The sequence below is a fragment of the Haliaeetus albicilla genome, chromosome 1 (assembly GCF_947461875.1).
Source record: "Haliaeetus albicilla chromosome 1, bHalAlb1.1, whole genome shotgun sequence".
NCBI classification, from domain to species: Eukaryota; Metazoa; Chordata; class Aves; order Accipitriformes; family Accipitridae; genus Haliaeetus; species Haliaeetus albicilla.
This window is the reverse complement of record NC_091483.1, coordinates 13433761-13450355: the sequence shown is the minus strand read 5'-3', so window position 1 is coordinate 13450355 and position 16595 is coordinate 13433761.

Sequence of the window (16595 nt, the reverse complement as noted above, 5' to 3'; positions counted from 1 at the left end):
TGAGACAGCTGTGTGATGTGCTAAGACCCAGCACCGTAACTAGCTTGCTTTTGAGGGTTTTTTGTAGGTATGTATGTGCTCTTTAAAGGCTGTTTATTTTCAAAAATCAATATTTTGAAAGACAGAGGAAATCCTGTTAAATATTGACTTTCTCTTTAAATGCCAGATGTTGTGAACCTTCCATCTGCTGATCACTTTCTAGGCAGATGCCTGAAATAAGATATTAGCCCTTCTTACCTCTAAAATATTCCCCCTGTTTCTCTGCCTCTACAGCCTTTCTTCTCACTCCTCACACCAGTATCTGAATTTCTGTTCTCTTACATGCATACAGAAATAGACACTTAATTTCTACTCTTTCTACTGTATTACTGAGTCTTGCATTTTATTTACCACTTCCCAGTCTTCTCAGACACAGAACTGGGGAACAGTTGGGAAACATATTTGGACATTAACAGCGATAAACTACTCCCCCAAAGGAACTAATAAAGAACTCATGGGTATGGAAGAACCTATGGAACTGTGGATCAGGCACCACGTTTTTTTCCCTGATCTATTATTTTTAGCAGTTCCATTACGATCTCCGAACTGCAGGAGATCGGCTGCAAACCGAATGCTTGCACAGTACTGACAGCAGCTTTTCAGGAGCCTAAACAGCCTCAGAAATGTAATGGTATGGATATTAATCTCCACGCTCTTTGCTGCTCTTGGTGCTGATCTCTCACAGGGAGTGAAGGCTAGGGATTTTTCCCTTATAAGGTTAGGAACAAAAAGGGAAACCCTGGGATCAGAACAGAGGACCGTGTTGTGATATACAAAGTCACATCAGGGCTGGTGTAGGGTGAGATGTTTTCAAACAAGTTTCAGTCTCAGCTTTGTCCATCTGGTGTATCGCCTACCCCTGTAACAGAAGCTAGAAGCATCCGTGGGATGAAGTGAAGGATTATCATTATGATGCTTTAAAGCACAGAAATCTCGGTTTAGCCTGACCTGGGCAGAAGGCTGTGGTCTGGCTTAGGTAATTTTGTTCTACTTCCAGCAGTGTGCCAAGGCAGACCTGGTTCAGAAGGCGTTTAGACGCATTAGTAACGCCTGAGCAGGGAAGTCACCCGGAGAGACCCTACACAAAACCAGCCCTTGCTGAGGGGGGATTTGAGCTCCTACCGTGTCTCCAGTGACTTGGGTATCAGGCCATTTGTGGCCATTAGCTTAGAGATGGCTAAACCACTCCTGTTGAAATGGTTACACTTTCACAAGAATAATTAAATATTTGGTGGGTTAAGGATAGGGCAATTTACATAGGTCTAATGTTTATGGTATATCTGAATGTGAAGAGTCATCTGAGGAGTCTAATATTTCTACCAAGAGACGCAATTCTCTGCAACTCTCTGCATTCTCTGCAATCTTTTGCACTTTAGAGTAGTGAAGCTTAATTCACCCCTTTCTTCAGCTTTCTTTTTTTTTATATATTTCCACTGTAAATTCCCAGGTATTGTTTAAATGGGTATTTTCCAGCTCAGTGTGCTAGCCTCTCTGAAACCCTATCTTAACTACAACTTCTTAGCACTACGGATAATCAAAGTTGTAATGTTGGCTAGGCAGCTGTGTAGCTAAAATTAGGAACATGTTTAGCACATAATTCCTGACTGTAGATCTAGTTCTGAGTCATTCAGACCTGTATTTAAAAGGCAATTAGAAGTTTTAAAGGATTTTAGGCATTCAAATACCTTTTCAAACTGTGGCTTCAGATGGTTTGAAAATGTTAGCAGTGTGGAAAGATTCGGAGATAAGATAATATTTACAGAGTGTTAAGATAGCGTTAAGAAAGACCAAATAGCTGGTAACAAGATACGAAGAAGCTATAGGATGAGCATACCGAGTTCACATTTTTATAGTATGTTTGAAGATTGTGTTGTACTTTTGGCCTACGTGAGAACCTTCAGCTTTCGGCAGGTCATGCAGGAAATGTGCTGTGACCGGGTCCAGAGACAAAAATCCTCTGCGAGTTTAAAACAAGCGAGTCACACGGGCAGGTTACAACACGGCCCGCGCTGCCCCAATCTGAACAGGGTCAGAGTTTCCTGGGTCAGACCAGGCTGCAGGGGCTGGCCGGAGTTGTAGCTCAGTTGCTCGGTGTTCTGTCAACGCTAAACTTTGAATGAAATCGGACAGCATCTGTGTTGTAACCTCGCCTGATGACTCCATTTTAGTTGTCGATGGCCAAAAAAATGAGGAAAATCCATGCATAATATGGAAAACTGAGGATATTTGGACTTGAAGAAGTGGTGGGTGGAAAAAGATTATTCTGTTTCACAGAGGATAATGTTATACCTGATATCGCTCTGCTACAAAACAAAGACCCAATCTTTGAAAATTTACCGTGAAAGAATGTGGGCCTGCCCTTGGCAGCACGCTGCTTGGCCAGCTGCTGGGGATGCCCTCCAGCCTCTGACTCAGGTGCCAGACTGGGAGCTGCAGGGAATTTTGTCCCAATGAAACGTCGTTGAAAACAGAAGGAACTGGCAAAACTTGCCAGTATGTTGGTCAGGGATGTGAACGTTTTTTGTGACCACATGCTTTTGGAATTGTGGTGCATTTCAGCCACAGATGTGCTCCTGGAACTGAGTTTTAGCATGTTCTGGTTTAATTCCAGTGACAGCGGTAGGATATTTTTGAGTGAGTTGGCGTTGCATGCTCTCTGGCTTCAAATAATTATACTTTCTGCTGTTATTTTGCTCCTACCAAGCGAGCGACAGACATTTGCAAACAGGAATACATTTAGCTCTGTAAACGCTAAGAAAAAATAATCAGTTGATTATATTGAGCCTAGTTTTTAAAAAATGTGTAAAAACATTAAGTGCACGTGCACTTATGTCCATAGCAGTCCATATATATGCACATGTTATACATACAAAACATATTCATATATGGACATAGTTCACACGTGCCCCAGCAAGCAATGATATACCTAATGTTTATTTAAATGCCCATTAATTATGTTGTTTGATTTTTGCTTACTACTGAGAATGCCCTATAGTATGCATAGTTTTGAAAGCTGTTCAGTGCTGTGCAGTGTTCTGTGGAGCTGCTGAAGGGTGTTGTAAGGAGGGGTGCGATGTCGGTCCAGAATTCTGCAGGAGGGATATTTTGCTGCTGCGACTGAGGGAAGGTGAATTAGCCTAAGTTACAGTTTCATACCACCTGGGCTAGTGCCCACTAATCCTGACTGCTGCGAAGAAAAACCTAGATCCAACCCTGGTGATCTGTCTGCTCCAAAGAAACTTAACAACAAAGCTCTAGTGGCTTATATTCTGGGAAGCTTTAGTGTGGAAAAGACTTCTGAGGCAGGACTGAGCCGTATGACTTCGGCTTAATTTTGGCAGAATTAACTCAAGTGAGGGTGAAAGCAGGTCCAGTTGTTTTATCTAAAAAAGCTCTCCCATAGGACCTCACATTGGTTCAGATGAGGATGGGGATTATTTTTCTAAATATCTTCAGGACTCACACAGCCTGAGAAGTTAACCAGAAAGCTGTTGGTAGATGTAGAACAAAATCCAGGTCTCCTATCTGTCTTGTGTCTTAGCTCCAAAATCATCCTTTTAAGGAGAATTCCCAGGACCAGTCATGTTTTGTCATTTCTAAGCATTAAATTCACTGGTATTTTAATTTTTAAAGTTTCATAAAGCTGAAGAAACCTTTTCTTAAGCTCTCTAGATGCTCAGAGGCAAACTTCCTTTTTTTTCCTTCTAACTAAGCCTTCCTTTAACTGGGGGGGGAAGAAAATCACAAGAGAGGCTTTATGCTACTTTCCTGTTTTCCAACATGACAGATGCATTAGAAAGTGTAATGCACTCTAACAAACAAGGAAACTTTGCATATTGAATATAGCACATGAAATAATAAAGGAAGAACAGCTGCTGAGAGACAGAAAGGAAAAAAAGAGAGATAAAAGTTAACTTGATTTGTGTTTTATACGAAGAGCTTTGAATTCAGTCAGATTTAAAATTCAATGCCAAGTACATTTACAGACATCTGGGAAATCAGGTCACACACTCTTTGTTAAGTCTGCTACTACTGGTAAAAAACAGGGCACACGGAAATGTAAGCCTGTCACAAGGGCACCCTTTTTCTTTCATAGAATGATTAACGTGACCAGTGATAACTGGAAACAGGATAAAACCAGAAAGGGGCTATAATGGGATGCAAACTTTTTCAAAGTTTAAGGCTATCTGCATCTACAAGTTCATGGAGTAATATTTGTGCCAAAACTGTATTTGCTAAATGAATGCTAATGAAATCTTGTGCATCAGGACATTAACTCATCACTGAGGGCATTAAGAAAGCACACATACATCACTGCAGAATAAGTAACTGTTAATAACAAAATGACTTCATGGGATATTGCTGTGCAATTGCCCCTGATCTCAACTGTCAACATATAGTCAACAGAGAGAATGTATATAACAAGTTGCCTTAGATTGCCAGGTGTTTGTTGTATGTACTTTGTATTGAATGTTAGATTAGACTGACGTTGACCGGCAAAGTATTTGTACTTTGTCCATCCTCAAAAGCTTTGAGGGTAAGTTCACAGTGGTTTCGATCTCTTACATCAGGTGAAGCTTGGAGAATAAGGCAGGCAGCACTCAGGAAAAGTGGGTGAAGCTGCGTACAGTGACCTTGATGCTGAATGAGCTTTGGTAGTTGCATCTGCTTACAAGGAAATGTCTGTCCCCAGTTGGTGCATGGATAGTGGCTTAATCAAGATAATGTCTGCAGTGTCCTAAGCACAAATATATGGGGAGTGGTCTGATGGTTACAGCAGTAGTACTTGCGCTAGCTTGACACATGAGAAATAGGAAGAAGACAAAAATAGCACAATATGCTTTATGCCTTTCCATTGCATTTTAGCTTTCCATCAACCACTCCTGTAAATATCTTCTTAGTTAAAAGTCCTCGCATGTGTTTTAAGTTCCAAAATTGGAGATAGGTCCCCCCACCTTTCCACAGAGGAAGGCTGAGAGAAGTCGTTTTGGCTTTGATTTTAAATAATATTAATTTCAGCGCGTGTGAGATAGCAAAGCAATGCAAGATGAGACATGTTGTGTCAAAGTCTATGCTGAATTTTCAGAAATGTGTGTAGTCCTCAGCAGGGCATGCTCCTCAGTAATACTTTAAATGCAATTTAGCACACTGGTCATGCACGCTGCGTTGCTTTCTTTGCTTGAAGTACACAGAGGACTTAATAAACCCCAAAGAAGTTACCTGTTAAAAACCTAACGTTCCTTGTAGGCTCTGGATGCTTCTTGAATGCTAATAAGCAGTGCTTCCCCTACATATTCCATTAATCCTTTCAGCCTCTCGGTAATTCTGTCGAAGATGCCCAGCAGGTCTCTGGCTGCTCGCCTTTTTATTTCGGACCCAGTACTGCAAATGTCAGAGTACAGATTGCACAAATTTCAGCATATGTGCCTGGAGCCTGACAACAGCAATTGGACCGAGCCAACAATGGGCACCACACTTCATGCAGTGTTTTGTGATTTCGTCAGAAACTGAAATGTTTAGCCCTGATGGCTGTGAGGAAAAGCAAAAACGCATGTTGCCTGCCTGAGTCTCCATGCAGCCTGAAGCGGTAGTTCTAAGAAGACATAAAGGCTGACCCAAGGTTGAGGGACAGCAGTGGGATAATTACAATAATATCTTTATTTTCTTTCTGTAGTTCAGAGAGAGGGTGTGAGCAAGTGAGACTTCTCCTGAGGGTGACTACTTGGGCATTCTTGTAGGACTTCTGTGCAAAGTTAATCTAAGCAGCCTTCGTTGCCAGGCGACGTGAGTAACTGGCATTTGCACTGACATGCATAAGAAGTGCAATGATATTTTCTTAACAGCTGTGGTATGAGACCAGTAGCCTTCTGTAGGGAGGTAGCAGTAACCAACTGGGGGTCTGATATAGCGAGAAATTGTCACACTTGTGTCACAGGGTAATGACGAGATCGAGGTGTGTTTTAGGGGCATTATTGAATTTCCCCAACAATTTTTTTTTCTCCAGTAGGATTGTCATCACATTGATCTTTAATGGATTTATCTGTCGGTCAAGTTTTGGAAATCAGACCACTCCTGGTTCTAGCATTAGTGGTTTTAGCATGGGGACTTGTGCTCTCCAGCTGCTCCAAGGAGCAAGGCAGAAGTGTAGGGCAGTTTCCCTGTGCCCACAGATTCTCCTGCAGAGAGAAAATGCTCACCTGGCTGCATAAACGCTCCTCTCGTCACCTCTGCCTTGCTGAAGGAGCGTAAAGAGGGTTGTGCGGAAATGAGAATCTGCCTTTCCCTCTTTTCTGACCAAGGATGGTAGATCTTTCTCTGATGACTGCTCAATGCATTTAATGTGGCAACGATGGGAAGGTGCACTCAGTGCCATCAGAGAAATCTAGCTTGATACCATTCTAGCAGTGACAGAGCCTGAAATCCTTTCTTCATTTGTAGTGCGTGGTGTTTCAATCTCCCTGCTTTTTTCTTCCTTTACTCTTCTGTGCTCAGATTTTACATTACCTCAAACAAAAGCTTAGGAGGGGTTATTTGGGGTTGCTCTCTAGGCTGCACTGGATGCATGCCAGTTTGTACTACCTGATGAGACAGACCATTACTTTAAAATAAACATCTTTTTTTTTTGGGGGGGGGGGGGAGGGGGAAGGAAAGAAACAGAAATCCCATCTAAGCCTCCAGTATTCTAAGTGTTGAATTTCCCATCACATTTTCTTGGTGAAGATGAAAAGCCTTAAAAGAAAATCAGACTTTGTAATCAGATGATGATGCATGAAAGGATGTGTCTGGATAATGTGACAGATGATCCTAACCTTTATTAATGTGCTTTAATTGGATTAAGCTCTATGAAAGGCCTTTTCTTCTTTTTCAACACCTTCAGGGCTCTTGGCTGCACAATGTGAATGTACAGAACATCCTGCAAAAGGGCACTCATCCAGCTTCATAGACATATGCTGTACATCCTGACACTAAGTTAACATAAACGGAGCTTATCTTCAATGACATGGCCCCTAGGGTGCCAGAGAGTGGTGGCCATCAAGTGATAATTGGGCAGTTACAAGATTTGTTGCAGCATTTGGAGCACTAAATCCCTTTACAACTGAATGGGTTGCTGCACCAGGGCTGGAAACTGTCAGCACAGATATCAGCTCTTCAAACTATTTTTAATAAAAACACAGATTATAGATGATTGACAAAGGGACAGCCTCGCTGCTGCTGTTAATACTGAGAATGCTATTCCCTGCGTTGTCTCACAGTTTTCTGTAGGACTACCTGGGGAGTAAGGTATTACTGAGCATAAGCCAAAATGGCAGCCACGCTCATGAAATGATGGACAGCAGCAGAAGTAACATATGTTTTGCCTTGACGGACTGGGAACCTATTCTGCAACATTTTAGACTATTTTTCTGAATAGAGTTTACTCAATTTTTCTGACCTCTGGCTCCAGACTTACTCATTTTGCCTACTTTTAAAGATTCAACACTGGCAAATTCCTCACAGAGGTTCACTGTTGTGGGTTTGGATGCTGCATTGGGGCAGTTAGTGCGCGGGGGGGGGGAAGATTAGAGAGAAATAACTAAACACAGGCTTAAAAATTGGGGTGGGGTGGGAGGTGGGAGCAGTGTGCTGAAAGAAAAAGGGAGGAGAGAAGCTTTCGAAAATGAGATGTGTATTTCACGTCACATAAAATACAGCATTCCTTGTTCGCCCAGTTTACTGGTCATGGAGTCTTTCTTTTAAATGGCACTTATCCCCCCCCAAACACTAAATCACATGGTTAAGTATAAGTCGATGCATATGATGCTGGCTGTGGCAGTTGTGCGTTCAAGTTGGAGGTGCCGTTGTCTATGTGTATTTCTGAACATCTGGTCTTTTAAACCTCAAAAAAAGCAGAAGCAGCTGTTTTTTGAGTATTCTTGCAGTATATTGTCTTTGTGTTCTTGAAAGATTTTTTTTAATTTAACATACTGTATTTACAGTAACATTGGAACTACAACTTCATGGGAAGCTACCAACCTTATCACAGCTAGAATACTTTGTGCAAAGAATGTTCCAACAATATGTCTTTGGGGATGTGTTTGGGGGAAAGCCAATAATTCTGAAATATTTCATATTGATTCATGACTCTCCAAATGTTATTTTAGTCTTCTAGATCACAGAATGTGGCACACTCAAGATTTACTTCTTTTCCACATTTTAACAGTTGTTTGTCAAAGGTCTTTGTCCTATTTTTAAGATGACTTTTGCAGCTTCCTTTTTTGCCTTTTATTTTGTTCGCATGATTCCAGAATACTTGATTTTTACTTTGAGAATATTTTGACTCTTGGTCTTTCCCTTAGCATTAACACATTATTTCTGTAATTTAAAAAGGATTACAAATTTTGCGCTGTTTTCGAAAGCTAGATTTGGGTTTTATTTGCTGCTTGAACTCATCAGTGTGGATGGTAGCGAAGCCAAGCTAAGAGCAGGTTTGTTCATCTCCTTTCTCCTTCCTTGATGTGATTAAGTTTTCCGTGTTGTTCCTTGGTGTTTTGCAGACTGTACAAGTTTGTCTTTTTACTGAGGGAGAGGGAAATAATGGTTAAAAGTAGTAATCAGTTGGGGCCTAAACAACTCCCTGATGCATAGCATTTTGTCATAGCACAGTATTGTAGCTCAGCCCTACTGAACATGATGCCGGGCAGAAAGCCTAATACCCATTTGGGAGAAAGTGCATAGAGCGAAATTACAGACACACAAATAAACCAAAGTCGAATATTTTACGTTTACTATCAAGCCCCCTTCAAGAAATCACAGCCGCTTTATTGTGAAAAGGCTGTGTTCTGTGGCCACAGACATTTTCTAAGCTAGTATCTTTGTATAACCTTAATAATTTTGTGTAGTCTACGTGTTATTACAGCTTTAGAACTGGAACTTTATACCTTGTTGTTAAAAAACAAAAATAAAATAGCAGGCTGTCAACTCTGAGGTCCAGATGACGGTTAGACTAACTCTATAAATTGCTTAAAATTATTTAGGTGGGCATATCTATGTGGAGAATGTTCTTGCCACCCACATCTTATACCTAGATTTGTACTATGAGTAATTACACAGGACCCCCCCCCCTTTGAAAAACAGAAAAAAACCTTTCACAAAGTTCTTGTATGCCATAACAAAGCCATAAAGAACACAAATCCCGTGTTTTTTCTCTTCCTTTCTAGGTCACCTTTATCTAACTTCATGCTGCTCTACTCACTGACCTCTGAAATGGAGCAGTCATCCAATGACAGCCTGCTTGAGGCTAAAACTCTTCCTCTGCAAACTGCAATGTTTTCCATTAATAAACTCTCTAAGGTCACACGTTAGTAACAAAAATATATGCATGTTTGTAGCAACCAGCAGTGCTGCAGAAGCGTTTTAGAAGAGCACGCGCTATTGGCACATCGGAGTGGTGGCAGCACTGGTACATAGAACTACAGCTTGCCAGAAATAGCAGGAGGTGTGACGACTTGTTTGTGAATATTGGCTTAGAATTAACGTTTCTCATGTGCATCTAGTTTAGGTGAGCACTGTTCTCTGGGAGCATGGCCTGACCTTGCTCTGAGCACCCACATTCAGTACGTCAGTGGCTCAGTTGGGTGCAGTGATGTTGTTCCAAGGCAGCCCAAGATCAGACTGTCTACAAATCCCACCTGCCTTTGCAGCAGATGCTGGAAGGTCACAAGCGACCTGTGACCCGATTTTCTCTTTTCTTGTCCTCCTTCACTTTGTCTCTGCACGTGTAAAATTCTTTACCTTGCCATTTAGGTCTGTGTCCACCCAGTGTGGAAGATGAGGTAGTGCGCAAAGTGGTGTAGGGACCAAAGAAAAAAATCTTAACTAGCACTTGTAACAGTGGTAGATCAATTTATTTGTATGTTTATATAATGTGATGGCTCTTGCGGCACGGTCATAAAATTGGTAACCTAGCAGGATCTCTAATTTGCATAGCTTAAGCTTCTTTGCTGTTGGAGGGTCCCCCAAATGCCTCCAACACCTAAAATGGAAGGTCAGTGAAGGCATGAAGACATCCTCATTATCCCTGTTCACAAACCAGTTCAAGTCTGAGACAGTGTAAATGTTTAACCTGGTGCTGCATGCAGTTGCTTTGGTGCTTTCTGATCCTTCTTCTTTACATACTGATCACTTTGTTGCACTGTAGATATTTGCTGGGTCTAAATTAGATGAAGGATTTCTGAAGTGTACTCCATTACGTGCTACAAATACACAGGTTGTATGTATATAGTTAGCAAGTGTCTTCCCTCTATTTTTCTTTAACTGAGCAGTTTAAAAGTCTTCACCTGATTAAACAAACAGGAGCAAATTCAGAGTGGCAGTATATCTGAAGACACCCTAGAATGAAGGCCCTTCTGGAAACCACTGCATTTGTCCACCAAAAACCTTTAAGAGCGTTTAAGAGGAAGATTCCTGTTGCCGGTCCTCTGACGGGCTGCTTTGGAAGGGAAAGGCAGGGAATGCAGGTGATGCTTGCAAGCTTCAAAGCTTCCCGTCTCCCTTGAGAGACGGATAACAAATCATCTGAATTCTCTGCATCATTCTGGCCTCTCTGCTCCCTAGTTTGGAGCCAAACATATGGTGACTGGCTGCGGGCAACATCCTTCAAGCTGGCAGGACAGGAATGCTGGCTGTCAGCTCATCTGCCCCTTTCTTTCTGCTGCTTCCAAGGAGCGCCTACGATATCGCTCTCGTGCTGATATTTGAGTGGGCCCAGACTTTTTTTATAGCTCCAACCAGGGAAACCATCGGGCACTCCAAAAAGCTATGAACCTGAGCCAAATGCAGACAAATTAAGGAGTGAGAGCAGAAGAGTTACATCTGCCAGGTCAAGCTGGGTGCAAAATGGCTTTGGAGCTGCTGAAATGGAAGAGGAATTTCACCATGTTGAACTTCTCACGAGAAAGCAGCCCGCTCTTCCGTGTCCTCCTCCCAAGTGAGTCAGCCCAAGTGGTATGCAGTTTATAGTACGGCTCTGGAGGAAAAAAAATAACAATGGGCCTGAGAATCTCAAGGAGATAAAGATGCTTATTATAGAGCCCTTGTACTGCTAAGCTGTATTTTCTCCCAAGGGCAAAATGTTAACAAGTAGCAGCGGTCAGCGTGAACAGCAATTTAAAAGCATTATTCTCTTTTCTGGAGAAAGACTTGAAAAACTGACTTCATCAAAAATCCATTTCCTTTCAAGTATTTTACTACTACATTATTGATACCATTTCCTTTTTAGAGTATCATTTACACATAAATATAATCCTTCCTTTTCTTCTTAATTAGTCTGTGCCAGCTCGGGGTCTCTTCTGAATGCTGGATATGATCTGTGGAAAGAGCAGGGCATGTAGATTGGTTTTTTTTTAATGGGGAAAATCAGAATGTGTACTTCAACTTGATGTGTACTTATGTATGTAGGCATCCATGTATGCACAGTGCATGTGTACATGTCCTTATAGGATTTGGTCTGCTTGCTTCTTAGCATGCTGCTGACTTTGAGCTTATTATCTTACCTTGAAGTTGTACTGGTGCAGGCTCATTTAAATACAGATATTGCTCTCATGAAGGTCAAGAGAGATCATTTGATATTTACTGCTAAAGGAATAGTCACGAACCAGCCAAATGTCCCGCGTTTGATGCACTAACTGTTAAGCCAGTGAAGAGGTGCTGAGCAGCCCCATAACAACTCTGTTAACCACTCAAACTGGGTGCCATGGGCTTAGTTAGCTGCACCTTTTCTCTGCGGGCAACTGGTCCTCAAGGCTGAGGAGAACTGAGAATCAGTGAATCGAAGCCATAAAATGAGATTGACCTTGTCTCCTCTTTTGTGTGACCTGTTTTGCTTCCCATGTGTCATGCATTTCTGCTAACATAAAGCTGGAAGCCAGATGCAAAATGGGATGCTATTTTTGCTGTTCCCCTGGGAGAGTAATAATAGTTTTATGGAGTAAACGGCAAGGTTTTTTGCTCTTGCTGTTGTGGGAGCAGGGGTGGGCTGTGAGTTCAATAGTGGGCGTCCATGCAGGATCTTCCACAGCCTGTTACTTTCTCAGCTCCTGAGTACTTTTGTTTCCCCTCTAATGCCATGTCAGCTACTGGTAGGATTATATAAAGCACATAGTGTTGTTAAATCTGTTTAAGAAATATTCTGAAGTGAATCTCTGTTTCCCTGAACAATCCCAGAGAAGTAAAATGAAGCAATGTGATGGGTGTAAGGGTCAGTAGGGTCAGGAATGCAAAGCCAATGTGAAGTTTGAATTTAGCTCTAGATATAAAAGACCAGAATGTCGAAAGCCTCATTGGAAGATGCAGATAGAGATGCCTGCAGAGGCGAATAAGGCCAAATCTTCCTGGCAAAAGAGGAAGAAAAAATTCCATTCCATGTATTTCTTCGAGGCATATGTAATGCAGTACACATTCTTTTGGTCAAAACTATAACCTTCACGTAATTAATGTAAGTACAATCACATGAGGCTTTTTCTATGAAACAAAACAACCTCAGTTAAAAGCATTCTTCTCAAACATGCTATTTCTGGAGCTGACCATAGTTTTGTATGCAGAAGTTTGGAAGTTTATACTCGATAGAATCATAGAGTCAGCTCACATGAAGTAGGATACAAGATGGCTGAAGGTACCTTAACTTCAGGCCTAACCGAATCTTCGATCCTTTGTCCAGAAATGAACATGCCTATATTACATTATTCTCATTACAGATGTCGTGTTTTTTCCTGGAAATTACCATAATTATGTTAGTAGAGTTGAAACTATTTTCTAAGCAACTGCTATCAAATCAGTCTCAAAGCTATTTCATCTAAAGGTGTATAAAGTAACCGTTTCATGGATTTAATATTGTTAATAAAGACTCTTTAGCAGCTTCCCCTTTCATTATAACCTGATGGGTCCAATCCAGCTTGAATTGTCCAGAATCTCTTGAGAAAAACAGATCTGTGTTTTCAAACTAGTCTGAACTTATGACTAGGTGCTTTGGGTAGGAAATCTTCTGCAGATTGTTCTGATTTTTGTCCTAGGATGTACTGCAGCCTAAAAATTTCAAAGGCCTGATTACTTTCTCTCATTAGTGCTGGTAGACCTGTGCAGCTTCCTTCAAGCTAGTTCATTGTCTCCAGTAGTGTCTCTTTCAAGCCACAACAGCAGAATAAAGATCACAGTAGTACTAGGAATATTTTTATTTGTGACTTGAGAGGATGGCATCAAAGGAGGTCAGTGAAGCAAACATCCCTAAAGGTAGACATAAACAAAGGTCTGGGTTTGTATGCATATTATTTGATAGGTGGAAGGATTCTTTAACAACATGTATTTTTGCAGTTGACTGTAAAACTTCTGCAGAACATCTAAGGTAAGTCATTGTGGGCTAAAGAATTGATCTCAGTCTGTGGACGCTATATATGACCTAAGAAGTTAGGAATAGGTTGCAGTAGAGATACAGGCTGTATCCCGTTTCCCACTTTCTCCCCCACCAATAACAGGATTTTGCTCGAAGTTGGCTGCGCTGCCCTGCCTGATAGTCACAGCTCACCTGCTTCTCCTCTTTCCTTTAACCACCACCACAAGGGAAAACTGACCCCTTTACGTTATTATCTCCCCTTTTTGCCACCGCTTGCTGTAAGGACAAGGTAGGGATAGAAGAGGCAGTCTGAATTAATTTACTTACCTTTACTCAGTCACAACAGACAGTGGATGCAGTCTGTCTCCAAATGAGTATTTCTCCTGTGGCACAGCAACTTGTGTAAGCAAAACTCTTTGTCAAGTTCCTCTTGAGATGAGTTTTGAAGGGAAGAATGTGCAATATTAGGCAGTTCTAGAAAGAAATGCTTTCCAGACAGGATTTTCCTCTGCAGACAATAAAGTAAACTCTGTCTCTGCCCCTTATGTATATAATTGATTCAAGGTGGCCTGTCTTGGGTAAATGCTGAAAGGAGTGTGTGTGGGGGAGAATTAAAAATGGTCGTTAGAGTGTGTGGAATTTACATGGTGAAAACAAAAATCTGAACATGAGCTTCCACAGCCAGAATGAGAAACTTTTCGAAGAACAACGTTGAAAATTATTGAGGCTTCAAGTACATGCTTCAGCATCTTGCTTGTGTCTGTCGTCTTGCTGTGCTAGCTTTGTGCAATGTTACGTTCTTCCAGAAAAAGAGCGTAACAGCTGGTCCCAATTATCTTAACTACAGCGTGACTACACACATAAATGTCCCCCATTTTCATTTAGTTCCATTGCTTAATGAATGAGTTATTAAAAAAAAAAGGAAAAAAAACCCCAAACCCTAAACCATGGCATTTGTACTCTGCTCCACCATTTGTTTCTGTTTACTCACATCAGTGGAGCTCAGCTCACATGATCTCCCTGATCAGAGGCCAGCACATTTGATCAGAGAGCTTTGCAGAATTAAACAGGCACAGTAGAAAAGATTATGTTTGATACAGAATAACATAAAAAGTTCCTCCTGGAACTAAATGACATTTTTTTTAGTAATGCTACAAATGAGGACAACTGTACTAATAAGAATGCCTTTTTTATTTCAGATAAGGGTAACTGAAAATGACCCAACGTTTTGGACCCGTGACCTTTATCAAAGTCAAAGACTCCTGGCTACAGCAAGTTATTAAGGCAAAACCTGTATGCTCTGTACTGTCCTTGATAAAGGTCACGTGAGAGTAAATGTCAGACCTTTTCCATCTCTTCACCTTAAGTAAAAACACTATTTTATGTACTAAAGCTGTCTCGATTCATTTAGCATTTTAAGGAATTATTTGGGTCCAGCGTGCCCAGAGGAGTTTTGTGTTAGTTTATAACAAATGAGATGCTGAGTTTGGAACAGGCAGCACCCTGGAGCACCTGCTTCGCGCGTTAGAGAGTAAAGTCAGGCTGTTCGGGACTCACCTTGCCCTTCTAGAAGTCAGGTGAGAACAAAGAAGAAAGCTTCAGGAGGCAGTCAGGCACTCAGAAACTACAGGGAGTAGTATGCTGTTAATATACAGCCAGTGCTTTTTCAGGCTGTCCTCTATAAATAGTTTTCACCACAGGCCAGTTTCCTCTCACATGCGATGCTCGCAGCTGCCCTGTGCAGGAACCATTCCTCTCGCCCGACGTGGCCTCCTCTGCCAGGTTGCCCTCGCTGGTTTCTTAGGAACTTAACTACAGGCTGCTTTGCAACTGAGCTGGAACAGACCGTGCTCGGTTCTCTAGCCCCTGTTTGTCAATAATGGGGTTGGAGATTTCGGGGGAAAAGCGTGCCTTGGAGTCAGTGGATGCGTTTGTGTGGCCTCTTCTTTGAGCCAGTGCTCAAAATATTTTTCTGAAGCGTTTCTCACTGTTTATCTAAGTACAAATAACGCACATTATTTAGCATTATCAGTGGCTCTGGCCAGGATACCTCAGCCCATAAAGATGAAGTGGTCACAGCCTCAGAAACTGCCAAGATCTGGGTGCTCTCTGTGGAGAACTGTGGAGATGGGACCTTGTCAGTACGGGAACCGTAGCACTCAAAGACTTCCAGCTTCGTAACTCGGGAAAGCCCGGTAAATCTCTTAGGGTAGCTCCCTGATGAATGGGTGCTGGCACCGTAGCAGGGCCTTGAGGACCACAGAAGGGTTTTAGGAGGCAATGGAGGTATATGGTAAAGCTGGCCACCCCCAGGGAAGTAGATGAGAGGCTGCAGTTTCCTGCACCAGGTAAGACTTTCAGCTTCAGCTGAATGACAGGGCAGGAAAATTGTGACTGTGGAAAGAGCAGGAAAGGGTAAGTTCTTGTCTCGTTCTACGTTACAAGCTTCCCGCAGCATTTTGCAGTCAGTATGGGGAAGGGAGAGAGGCTTTGCTTTGCTCTGGCCAGGCGAATTCCTGGTAACAGTTATATTCATGCCTAAGGAAGATTAATTTTTCATTTTTCCTGATGGCCTCCCCAGACAGCTCATCCTTTCCTTCCTTTCCGTCTTTTCCCACTGATTTCCTGACTAACTCTGTCCTCAGGAGAGATTCTCTTCAGGCTCGATTGGGGATATAAGGTTAATGTAGTAATTATTTTGACCAAACGAGCATACTTAATCTGGATTTGCAAGATGTCAGGGTGTCTGTCTTATGCACTTCATTTCATCTGAGCCTGAACTTGGGCTCATTTGCTACCTGACTTTAGGAATGTATCTGGCAGTTCTCTTATTGTGATGTGTGAAGTGAGTTGTCTGTTAAAATCTATAACGTAATTGTGAAATATCCATGAATAAAATCTCTAGGTGGGCGTAACCTGTTCCTGAAAGGAACAGTGCAAGCTGCGTTTGAAAATGCTATCCTGAAATACTACTATATAGATTTACTATAGGGAATAAACAGAACTCTTGTTTCCTTCAAAGAAAGAAAGGGAGGCTCACTGTGCAAGCTGTTCACTCAGATCCATTCCTTCTGTTGCTGAATAAGGCAAGCATTTAGAATAGGCTAATAACACACTCATGATTTTACACTTTATTTGCATTCACTTACCTTTGAAATAATGGCATACAGAATTGTTTAAGTCATAGTATCTG